The sequence below is a fragment of the Engystomops pustulosus genome, chromosome 8 (genome assembly GCF_040894005.1).
Source record: "Engystomops pustulosus chromosome 8, aEngPut4.maternal, whole genome shotgun sequence".
NCBI classification, from domain to species: Eukaryota; Metazoa; Chordata; class Amphibia; order Anura; family Leptodactylidae; genus Engystomops; species Engystomops pustulosus.
Genome location: NC_092418.1, coordinates 97,591,129 through 97,603,143, shown reverse-complemented (window position 1 = coordinate 97,603,143; position 12,015 = coordinate 97,591,129). Strand labels below are relative to the sequence as shown.

General features: G+C 45.3%; 1 protein-coding gene across 4 annotated transcripts in view; it reads right to left on the bottom strand.

Moving 5' to 3' along the window:
• Positions 1 to 12,015, bottom strand: part of RBMS1 (RNA binding motif single stranded interacting protein 1) — a 220,215-nt gene that overhangs the window by 138,324 nt on the left and 69,876 nt on the right. The window lies entirely within an intron of this gene.

Sequence of the window (12,015 nt, the reverse complement as noted above, 5' to 3'; positions counted from 1 at the left end):
CACATCTGCCGCGATTCAAGAAGATTGTGAGCCCGATTTCCTGCATGTGTCACTTCCCCGATCAGGTCCGCCCATCTTCCTCCTGGTGTATGTAAGTGCATTGGATGCGACACAAGTTTAAATGTTAAATCCGGCGCTTAGTTCGAATCCATCGGATTGTCCGACGCACCCCCCCCCCCAATTTGTGTTGCATGAAAGGCGGCGCTGTTGCGCCAAAATCCAATTGAGTGCAACACAATCCCCGGCGTGATCCCCGAAAAGTTGGAAAACCCGCCGAAAATGCGGCCGTGGGACCCTTAGTAAATAAGCCCCTTTGTCTCTGCCGGATTCAGAGCCGCGTAAAACTGATGCAAAGTGAAGAAGACTGGTGCTGCTTCAGGGGTGTGGGGGAAAGGTGAGTGAAACATACATGAGAGAAAATGCTCTATTAAATGCCCCCTTTTCTGTGGCTCTGACTATTGGCTGCTGTGGGACACTAAGGCACATTTACTTACCCATCCCTGGTACAATCCCCGATCTGGAATGTCCGACGATAATGAACTCCTGCATGTGTCGCTTCCCCACTCTGGTCCGCAGGAGTTCACCTTCTTCTTCCCGGTGCATTGTCTTGCGACACAATTTTAAGGTTATATCCCGCACTCAGTCCGAATCCGTCGGATTCTCCGACGGCCCGCCTCCCGATTTCTGTCACATGAAAGCCGGTGCGATTTCGCCTAAATCCGATCGTGTGCGACACAATCCCCTTTTGAATACCTGTCCCTGCCGTGCGAAACCCAAAACCTGTCTGGAATATCAGAAGAAAGTGCGGTCCGCGGACCTTTAGTAAATAAGCCCCTCTGTGTCTATTGGCTACTGTAGGGACACTGTGACTATTGGCTACTGTGGGGGCACTGTGACTACTGGCAACTGTGGGGGCACTGGGACTACTGGCTACTGTGGGGGCACTGGGACTACTGGCTGCTGTGGGGGCACTGGGACTACTAGCTGCTGTGGTGGCACTGGGACTACTGGCTACTGTTGGGGCACTGGGACTACTGGCTGCTGTCGGGGCACTGGGACTACTGGCTACTGTTGGGGCACCGGGACTACTGGCTGCTGTGGGGTCACTGGGACTACTGGCTCCTGTGGGGGCACTGGGACTACTGGCTGCTGGGGAGGCACTGGGACTACTGGCTGCTGGGGAGGCACTGGGACTACTGGCTCCTGTGGGGGTACTGTGTCTACTGGCTACTGTTGGGGCACTGGGACTACTGGCTGCTGGGGAGGCACTGTGACTACTGGTTGCTGTGGGGGCACTGTGACTACTGGCTGCTATGGAAGCACTGTGACTACTGGCTGCTGGGGAGGCACTGTCGAAATTGGCAGCTGGTTAACCCTGACCATGAGTCTGTTATGGCCCCAGGTGAATATGAGTTTGAGGCCCCCTTCTCTATTTGATCTGCATTAAAATGAGCCTCCTATCATTAAATGGACTATCCATGCAATGCATGAAGATGCCAGAGGACCTCTCTTCATGGCTTTATAATGGTGACTAATAACTGAACCCATATAGGAAACCGAGTCCCCCGCACCAATGACTGCATCAGCGCCTTTCTTCAATATTAATAAGCGTCATCTATGAGCAGGGGGAGATTCCAGTATTGTGTTCAGCACAAAGACACACAGTACTGATGCAACAAGCTTCACTGTAGTTGCTATAGCGGTAGTCAAACACCCCCAAGCATGTGTCTATAGTGTCTAATGGGAAATCCAGGTCCTGCCCAGACATGAAAATCTAACATCTAAAGAAAACAAAATTAGCAGGAATATGCATTGGAAACAAAGTCTTTTTTATATGAAACTGGAATGATATTGAGCTTGTGTAGGCGCTTTATAATGTAAAACTAACAAGAATGTGAGAATGTGAGATTGTAAGGACGCTATAAGGTAAAGGCAAAAGAAAATCTACCATCGCAATCCATCATGATAAACCAGGGACACTTACTCTTATATTTGTTATCCATGGCCTCCTTCCTTCTAAATATCAACTTTTAAAATTATGCTGATAAACCAGAAGTGCTCTGATGGGCATTAACAGAGCCCCTCCATGCTGTAGCTTTGCAGGCTGTTACACTGTCTCCTTGCTCCCTCAGCACTTCAACCCTACCTCCGCCTCCTGTAAACTCACGGCAGCAGAGAATTTAAGCACACATTGGGAGGGGGGAGTGCTCCTGCACAGTGTAACAGCCTGTGAAGCTACAGCACAAAGGGGCTCTGGTAACACCCCTATAGCACTTCTGTCTCATTAGAATAATATGAAATATGAAGGAGGCCATGGATAACAAATATAAGAAGATTACCACAGTCACGGTGCCTGGATCTATGAGTAAGTGTCCCTGGTTTATCATGATGGATTTTGATGGTAGATTTCCTTTAATATTCTACAGTGATTCTGTTATGTGTGTCCATAAGGGTCATATGTTCTCCATTCTGCTACATGCTGATGGAAGCCCTTCTATGTCTTTAAGTATGCATCCCATGTCTACAGTCTACCCCAACAGTATTTATAATAATTCCTTTATTTATATAGCGCACAGATTACGCAAGGCTGCACAGAGCTGCCACATTGGTCACTGTCCCCAATGGGGCTCACTATCTAATCAACCTATCAGTATGTTTTGGGGTGTGGGAGGAAACCGGAAGACCTGGAGGAAACCCACGCAAACACAGAGAATACATACAAACTCTTTGCAGATGTTGACCTTGGGTATCTATTGTATATTCCTTCCATATGGCTTCACATTCTGGATTTTATGTCTGTATTAAAGGACTACAACAATGTAAATGACCCTTCTTATCACCTATTTCGCACAGGTGCAAAATTTCATAAAGACATAAACATTATAAAGACAAAATTAGGCAGTGACGTGCTCTGGTTTCTAGATGCCACCTTTCTGGAAAGTCAATCTACCAATTTTTTAGTTTTTTTTTTTTTGCTGTGCTAGACCTCGCTCTACTGTAAGTGTTGTTTTTGTGAAGTGAAACCAACTAGGAGAAAGCAGCTCAGCCGTGAAGAAGTGGAGCTCAGAATGAAAATGCTGAGTGCAGGAGCGTGTAACATGTCAAAATACTCTTGGTCAGGATCCGTGGACAGGGTTTCCTTGACGGAGCAGCTGCACACAAGCCTCAGAGCGCCATGATGTATTATACTGGGTATTGGCGGGTATAAAGCACAACATTATTGTACTCTGGAATGATGACCTAAGCTCCACCATCTGGCACATTGATGAATAAGTCTTAGTTTGATGCCAGGAATGGCCGTTCTCTGAATCCGCCGTGGCTGGTGACGCGCTGGGAGGGATCATGGTTCATAGGCGTTAATGGACCCTCTTTTGAAGGCTTTGCACATGTAGGAATATTGCCCCTGAAATGCCACAATCTCAAAGAAAGGGAATCCTAAGCCACAACTTCTCTAAAAATTGGTTTGACTGAAGTGAGTGTCAAGAACATGTGTTACCCCCATTTAGAGGCTTTGGGGGAGATTTATTATCAAGTTTCTGAGGTAAAACTGTTCTAGTTCTAGATGTGGGAAAATGAAAGCTGAGCTCTGATTGGTTGCCCTGGGCAAATAGAACAGTTCTGCTCTAGGAAACTTTGGATAAATCTCCCCCTTCGAGTCAGAAGAAGAAGCCTGACTACAGCCCTCAACTGTTCAATAGACTCACAAACCTTGGGGCTCATTTACTAAGGTTCACGAATCGCACTTTTGTCGGACTGTTCAACTTTTTCGGGGATTACACAGCTTGGACAGGTATTTAACAGGTGTCTGCGCTAGGATTTTGGAGCACGCAATCAGATTTTGGCACAGCTGCATTGGCTTCCGGGGGGCGGGGGATGGCGGGCCGTTGGACGACCCGATTAATTCAGATTGAGCGCAGGATTTAACATTCAAATTGTGTTGCAGGCGAATGCACTTACATGCACCGGGAAGAAGAAGGTGAACTCCGGCGGACCTCAGTGGGGAAGCGACACGTGCAGGATATCGGGCGCACGATCTAAGTGAATTGCGGCACAGTACATTCTTGTCGGACAATGCACTTTCTGTGAACTCTGTCGGACCGGTAAGTAAATATGCCCCCTTCTCTCCATTGGGTATTCAATATTCAGTGTGGGGAATGGTGGCTTAAAGGGGTGTTCCCATTTTGGCAAATTAACCTTATTGTTTATATTATGAAAAATGATACAATTTTCCAATATACTTTCTGTATCAGTTCCTCATGGTTTTCGAGATCTCTGATCTATGTTTATTTCTAGTGGATAGAAATCTGCCCATGGTCATGTGATGTCACACAGGTGCATGGCTCGTTAGAATCATGGAAAGTAATCAGAGCTGTGTCTTATAATGAGCCGTGCACCTGTGTGACATCACATGACCATGGGTAGGGCGGCACGGTGGCTGAGTGAGTAGCACATCTGCCTTGCAGCACTGGGGTCCTGGGTTCGAATCCCACCCAGGTCAACATCTGCAAAGAGTTTGTATGTTCTCTCCGTGTATGCGTGGGTTTCCTCCGGGTCCTCCGGTTTCCTCCCACACTTCAAAACATACTGTTAGGTTGTTTAGATTGTGAGCCCCATGGGGACAGGGACCAATTTGACATGCCTGTGCAGCGCTGCGTAATCTGTGTGCGCTATATAAATAAAGAATTATTATTATTATTATGGGCAGATTTCTGTCCACCGGACATGAACCACGAAGCTTTCTATAGAAGAACAGCAAGCAGAGATCTAGAAAGCTGAGGAATTGACACCAAAAGTATATTGGAACATAGTATAACTTTTAATTATACAAACAATTATATTTATTTGATAACATGGTAAAACCCCTTTAAGAAGCCCTTTCCCAGAAATGGAAACCCCAATACTTTTCCATTTCTTGTCCATTGAATTAATGGATATAACAGTATGGCCAGAGTGAGAAGAAAGATGGGGGTTGAGTTAATATGTACCTCTCTTTTCTCTTACAGCCATAGTCCTGGATATTTAAGGAGTTTTGAAGAAAAATGGAAAACCCCCAGGGTGCAGGTCCGGGGTAGGGGAAAAACGAAAGCATATTCACCCTGCTGCAACATCCAGTTCCCACATCACTAGGATACTTCTTGTTTTTTGCCTGGCCAGAAGTTCAATGCCAAGTTCAGACTATGAAAAGCCTCCTGAGACCATGGGAAGTTACCTCCCTTGACCATGGGCAGATTATGACTGCCACGGGCCCTGGGCTGTATCAATATTATAGCCCCTACAAGTGTGAAATTTACTCCCTATAGTACTAGAATCAAGCTTCTTGGGGAATGGAGGACGTGTCCCTTCTTCAGAACCTTTGGAGGACCATCAAAGGTCCTGAAATGGCTCAGGGTTAGGGTTGTATGAGGATGTTGGAGGATTTCATGGGTAAACAGATGTAGTAGGATTTTATGGGTGAAAGTCCTTCTCAGTATAAAATGTGGTGGGTGGTTAGAGTGGACATGGGCCCCTGGAAGGCTTGAGCCCCCCGGCTACTGCCCAAATGCCCAGGCACAAGAAGGACTCTTATTGGTAAAAGAGTATGGTAACCACCTTAGATCTTCCGGCCAGGCATTGTAGAATAATGAAAGTCCTTAGGTGGCCCAACTTGGGATTTTGAGGTTTTCTAGTTTCCTATAAAAAACTCCTTTTAAGCACAGGCATGAAATGTTAGCAGAAAGTACAGTGTATGGGCTCTTATCTTAGTGCTACTAGAAGAAAACTATAGACTTTGGCAACTTTTTTTTCCCCTCTAAATAGACTGGATTCATGATACATTTATTCAGGATTCCTGAGATGTCCTTCAAACATACGTCTAGGACCTATCCCACTGTTTTCTTATACAGAGGGATCTTCCCTCCAATCCCTCGGCCCACCCAGAATGTGGGAGGAGGAGTGAACATTGATGAAGATCAACGTGTCCTTACATTGTGTGGCACAGACGTATCCCATTGTATGCCTATATAGTGGGATACGTCGCCTGATGACCCCCTCTCCCTCTTGAATGCTGGGGGGAGGTGGGGGGTATTGTGCATCGGCAGAAGGAAAGTTGAGCATCACAAGTTTGCCCAGTCCTACTCAAATGAATGGGTATAAGCAGATTTCACATACTATTCCAGATCACAATGTAAGGTATTTCAATGCATTTTTTAGACGTCATAGACGTCCATCCATATAATGCGCTGTCATTGCACTTCCTTAGTTTCCATACTAAAGATATAATTAAAGAGTAAACACACCTCTAAAGCCGGGTGTGACATCTTATAGGCACATTTTTACAAGCAGAATATTGTATTAAAATCTCCTTTTAATTAAAGGTAATAAATCACATCAGAATATTCTTGGCTGATGTAATAACAAGTCAAAAGTTCAGTTTGTAGAATCAACTCATTCACAAGTCACCTGGAGTTTGTAAAGGACCATAGAATAATAGGTGCAATCAGTGGCATAACTAGAAGCTGAGGGGCCCCAGTGCAAAGTTTGTGCCAGGCCCCGACTATAATGTATGTTTTATAGAACTAGTCTTCTCTTATGGGAAAAGTGACACCATAGGGCCCCCTAAACCACTTGGGCCCGGTTGCGATCACACCTTCGGCACCCCCTCAAGTTACACCCCTGGGTGCAATATAAAAAGAAACCAAAGGGTTGATATATAACACCCTATTCAATGATTAAAGGGGTATTCTTCTGAAAAAATCAGTGATCAGCTGATTAATGCAGGTCTGGCAACTAAAATTTTGACAACCAAACATTTGTCTTGTCTGGTTGTACATACAGGAGATATCTGTTTTCTCTGTGTAATCTTTAGCTGGTGACCGGTTCCAATAGCCTATGCTATGCTGATTTTAAAAATGCCTTTGTCAGTATTCTGAATCATTTTAGCACGCTATAAAACTTTATTTCACCATTTCACATTATCTGGCTCGTTGCCAGTAGTGTTTGGCGAGTCCCGGGAGTATGGGAGACCCTCCCTTGCCTTTTCAGAAGGGAGAAGAAGCTAGATGAGTGTGGAGAAGAGGAGACTAACACAGATATACAAGCTGCAGTAGCCACCCCTTAACGGGACTCACTAAACAATCCTGGCTGGGAGCCAGTTAATGTGAAATAAAGTTTTATAAAGTACGAAGATGATTTAGAATGCAGAAAAAGACATTTTTAAAATCAGCGTAGCATAAGTAGGCTATTGGAACCTTTCACCAGCTAAAAATGACTTTCCTGGTGACATGTTTGCTTTAAAATATTTCCAATCGGAAAAATAATAGGATGTGATGGTTTTAAAAATGGATATCCCGTCACATAGACAGCCACTGGTTTGAGTTTCGGAAGCTCGACCTGCAGTATTACCTTTTTTTATTATTCTCATAGCTTGTGTGCAGCCAACTCTACACTCTGTTTACCAGGCATGAGGCAAGTTGAGCCTCTCGCCTAAAGCAGCATCACCTGCAGCAGGATGGGGTGGGCGGGTAGCAGTTTTCTGCTATCTACTACAGGACCTGCCACTAAAAATAGTATCTCTTTATACCTGATGTCAGCATGGGTGTGAGATACTGCATGGAGAACCCACTTACTAAAAAATAACCTGAAAGATGAGACCTGCATCCAGGGCCGCCACCGGGGGGTTTAGTGTGACTGTGTTCAGGGGGCCCCAAGGAGGAATGGGGCAAAGGGGGCATCATTCTATAGCTAGCCTCAGGCAGTACACAGGTTCACCCCTGCCTACAGTACCCCAATGTTTCCAACAAAGAGCTCCCACGCAGACTAAGATGGTTTCATCTGATTTTGTACAGGCCTAGGAAACTTTATTGGGTTGAGTTTTTTTTTAATCTTGTTTATGTGCGCGACTGGGTGCACTAATTGCATCATTTAAGGTGCAACACCCTTCTCCCAGGCTCACTGTCTTCCATCGTGAGTGGCTGTTGCGACTTGTTTCACCTCTGGATGCGATAATTCATGGAATGAACAATGCAATATCTATGCAAAAAGATAGGGTGATAGCGCTGTTTATTAGGTTAACCACAAATCTCTTCTTTATTTTCTCAGACGTGTCGTATCCAGAGCAGATATTGAGGCTTTGACTTGGACCTGCTTTATTATATTGTTACAAAGAAGAGAAACCCCTTAGGATTAGCTGGATTTCTTGCATTATAGAGGAACACAATGGAACTAAACTACTAACACACAAACGATTGTGCTGTTTATAGCACATTGAGTAAACATCTACCGTGAAGGGAGCAAACAGAAGCCAACGATTGGGTTAATGACTTCTCCGAGAACCAAATGGCAAAAGTTATTTTGTTTATGGAGAAGGAGAGTTTCACCGGCGTCCATGAAATAAAGTTACAGAAAGTCTGGTTACCAACAATTATGTTCTTCTTAAGAAGGAATACTTAGTGAAACCTATTCTCAACAATCCACCATAACCCAATAAGGGTGAATTTACACATTTTAGGGACACATGAAGCTGGAAGAGGGAGCCAAAACATCGCTGAAGACCCAGGTGTATAGCAATCCTGGGTTAGAATCAGGATCGGCTCCAGGTTAGTAGGCCCCTTGGCGACAGAGCCTCAGTGGGCCCCTTTTGTGAACTCACGTGGTAGCAATAAAAATTCAGAAACCAAAACAGTCTTCTGTTTCCTAGTTTATCATCCTAAACAGCCCCTTTATGGTTATTTTACATAAGCCCCCTGGATTAATTAGATACAGCCCCCCTAACCCCCATGGATTCCTGCCTTATGTGGGCCCCCCCAGCAGCTCTGGGCCCGGCACTTGCCCAGGTATGCCCAGTGCTGGTGCCGACCCTGGTTAGAATTCATTTAAAGGATAACAATCGATATTCTAAAACAAAGGTTTGTTGACCCTCTTCCCGCAGCCAAACTGAATGTAGAAGTGGCATTCAGGCAGGGGCACTCTCCAATCAGGTAAACTATTCTTCCCGCTTCTATAGACTTGAATGGAGAATGGCGGCGGATGTGCAGCTATTTCTCCCTGCTGCTCTGCTATGATGAAGGGGTCAGTTGACGCCTGTTTCCCAGAATTGAGACCTGCATCCAGGGCCGCCACCAGGGGGTTTAAGTGTGACTGTGTACAAGGGGTCCCCAAGGAGTAGAAGGGGCCCCAAGTCACATAAAACCTTCCTCCCTTCCCATGTGCAGGGAACTCAGTGTGAACACAGGGCTGGATTATCATTATTTGGGGGTGTGGAGTCACAAAATTTGCCAGTCAAGCGCCCCAAACTTCCTAGTGGCGGTCATGGCTCCACCTTATGAATTTATGACATATCCTGTTTATTATGGATTTTTCATAAATACTATACCTAAAAAAAACCCTCTAAGACTTCAGTTCTAGTGTAGATGACCATAGACTGTGTTCAAATACACCAGGAAAGCGGATGTATCCATCTGACCAGTATATGTTGTATCCTGTGGGAAACACAGGAAGCAAAGGCGCAGCAAGCTCCATCTTTCCATCCTGCTCCCTCCTGCTGAACGATGTACAAGTTCAGCAGAGGCCACTGGAGACAATGGAGGGCAGATACAAAGTAGTGCATCTATCTCCAGGCCTCTGTTGAACTTATGCTCAGGGAAGTCCCCAGTGATGTCACTGTCCATATATAAGCAGCAGCCAGATATTCTCTCCTCCTTCCACTTTCAGAGGAAACATTGTATGTGCCTATAGTGGGATATGCCTTATGTCGTAAGGTCAAGTCAAGAATCTGCCCAATGTATCCTTACAATGGAGGGCAAAACATGGTGTGAATGCAGCCTGACAACCCAATAAGAACACCCTTGTGCACTCAAAGTACCGTATTTTCCGGGCCATTAGGCGCACCGGAATTAGAGGCGCAACAGTCCGATGCGCCTTATATATGTAATAATTCCATATATAAGGCGCAGCGGACTATAAGGCGCAGGGTCGGGGGCGTGGCGGAGGTCCGGGGGCGGAGCGGAGACCCGACGGGACGCGACGCCGAGAAGAGACGCGGAACGCGGGGAAGGTGAGCGGGGAAGGTGAGGGGGAGGTAAAGAATAGAATACTTACATAGATCCCCGCTACCGGAGATAGCAGATCTCCAGCGGGAACTGCAGACCACGCGGCAGAAGTTGTTCGTGCCGCGTGGTCTGCAGTTCCCGCTGGAGATCTGCTGTCTCCGGTAGCGGGGACCTATGTAAGTAGGGTCCGCTGCCCTCATATAGGGCGCACCGGACTATAAGGCGCACTTTGGATTTCCAAGGAAATCCAAGGCTTTTAAGTGCGCCTTATAGTCCGGAAAATACGGTACTTAGTTGAGACACATAATAATCAGTGATAAAATGACCTGATCTTTTCAAGTTCTGGTTCCCCAGACCTGATTTGGAATTTCATTAGAGTTCTGGACAGGTTGTGGGTTTGGCTCAAATACCGTTGGACTTTTCCAGCAGCATTTAAACAGTAATCACCCGTGATAGCACTTATAGCAGTTGTCACCGGTGGAGGACCAGTGGAGGACTGGTTCAGTACCGAAACCTGAACTAGTAGACATTTTTAAAATTTGCATTTTTACGGGTCCACTCATCACTTATAATAAAGCAAAAATCTGTAACTCACTACTAGCGTAGCTGTCCATAGGGCCAGTAAGAGTTAGTCTGATATTTTTTATTGCAAAAATAGTGATATCTTTATTTTGGTTCTTGTGACCATTTGACTCGGCAGCTTCTCTAAAATACTTTTATGCAATGAACATCTGCATATTAAAAACTCACGAAATACCACTGGACTAGTCACTACAGGACTCCGCTGCGCAAAAAGCAACTCAGAGGTGATACTTTGGCAGCACCTGGATGCAGCAGACTGTAAAGTTCTTATCTCATTGTAAAGATAACTGTAATCAGCCTGAGTAGTTTCCTGCTAAAGCTGTGTACACAGGAGAGGAGCTCATATCAATGAGAACAGGACTCGTACAACTCTGCAAGCTACACAACTGTCGCCTATGACCTGCACCGCGTAACCCTTAAGTTTATCTGGCACTATGGCAACATTCAGCCATTGCAAACTTGCAAGCTAAATGTGTACCCCGATTTAAAGTTTACCTAGTCTCAATATATGTTCATATTAAAGGGGACCGCAACTGGTGGGGCACAGACCCCTGATCGATATTATGTAGTGGGAACAAGTTCTATTGAGTTTGTCTGTAGATTGCGGATATATCTGTGCTAAAAGAGTCAATGTTTTTCTTATCCCATCCTGGAAAGCATATTAGCATATTTCCCACAATCCCCTAGTGGAGCATCAATGGCTATAAGTCTCCACACACCTGCAAGGTGGTCTTTTTTTTTGGCAAAGTCGCTGTAAGGAGAACTCTTACTCCCTGACTCTACTCACAAGCCTCACACTCAGCTTAACAGTTCCCTACACTGTACTGAAGAGATACAACCACATCAAAACATCGCTGTCTACAGTTGGGAATCTGTTGCTTCCGGTTTGGCTTTTATCTTGCATCATGTCATTAGGCTTCCTGAAAGTCATGCTTGATGTTAAGGGGGGGCTTCCTTTTAAGGTAGCTAAGAGGCAATGTTTTCCTTATCCCATCATGGAAGACATATTTGCATATTTCCCAGAATCCCCAAGTGGAGCATCAATGGCTATAAGTCTCCACATGCCTGCAAGATGGCCTATTTTGGCAAAGTCTCTGTAAGGAGAACTCTTACTTCCTGACTGTAGTCACAAGCCTCTCAGTCAGCTAAACAGTTCCCCATACTGTACTGAAGAGATACAACCAAATTGAAACAGTGCTGTCTACAGTTGGAAATCTGTTGCTTCCAGTTTGGCCTTTATCCTGCGTCATGTCATGTGAAAAATTCTAATTCAGGAAAATGTGAATCCACTTTATAAAGATAATTCCATTTTTGGCAAACAAAACTTTTTTTTAACCCCCCTACTTATATGCTGTGCTCCATTTTTGTTTCTTCTTGGAAACCCTCCGTTAAGACATAAGAGCGCAGG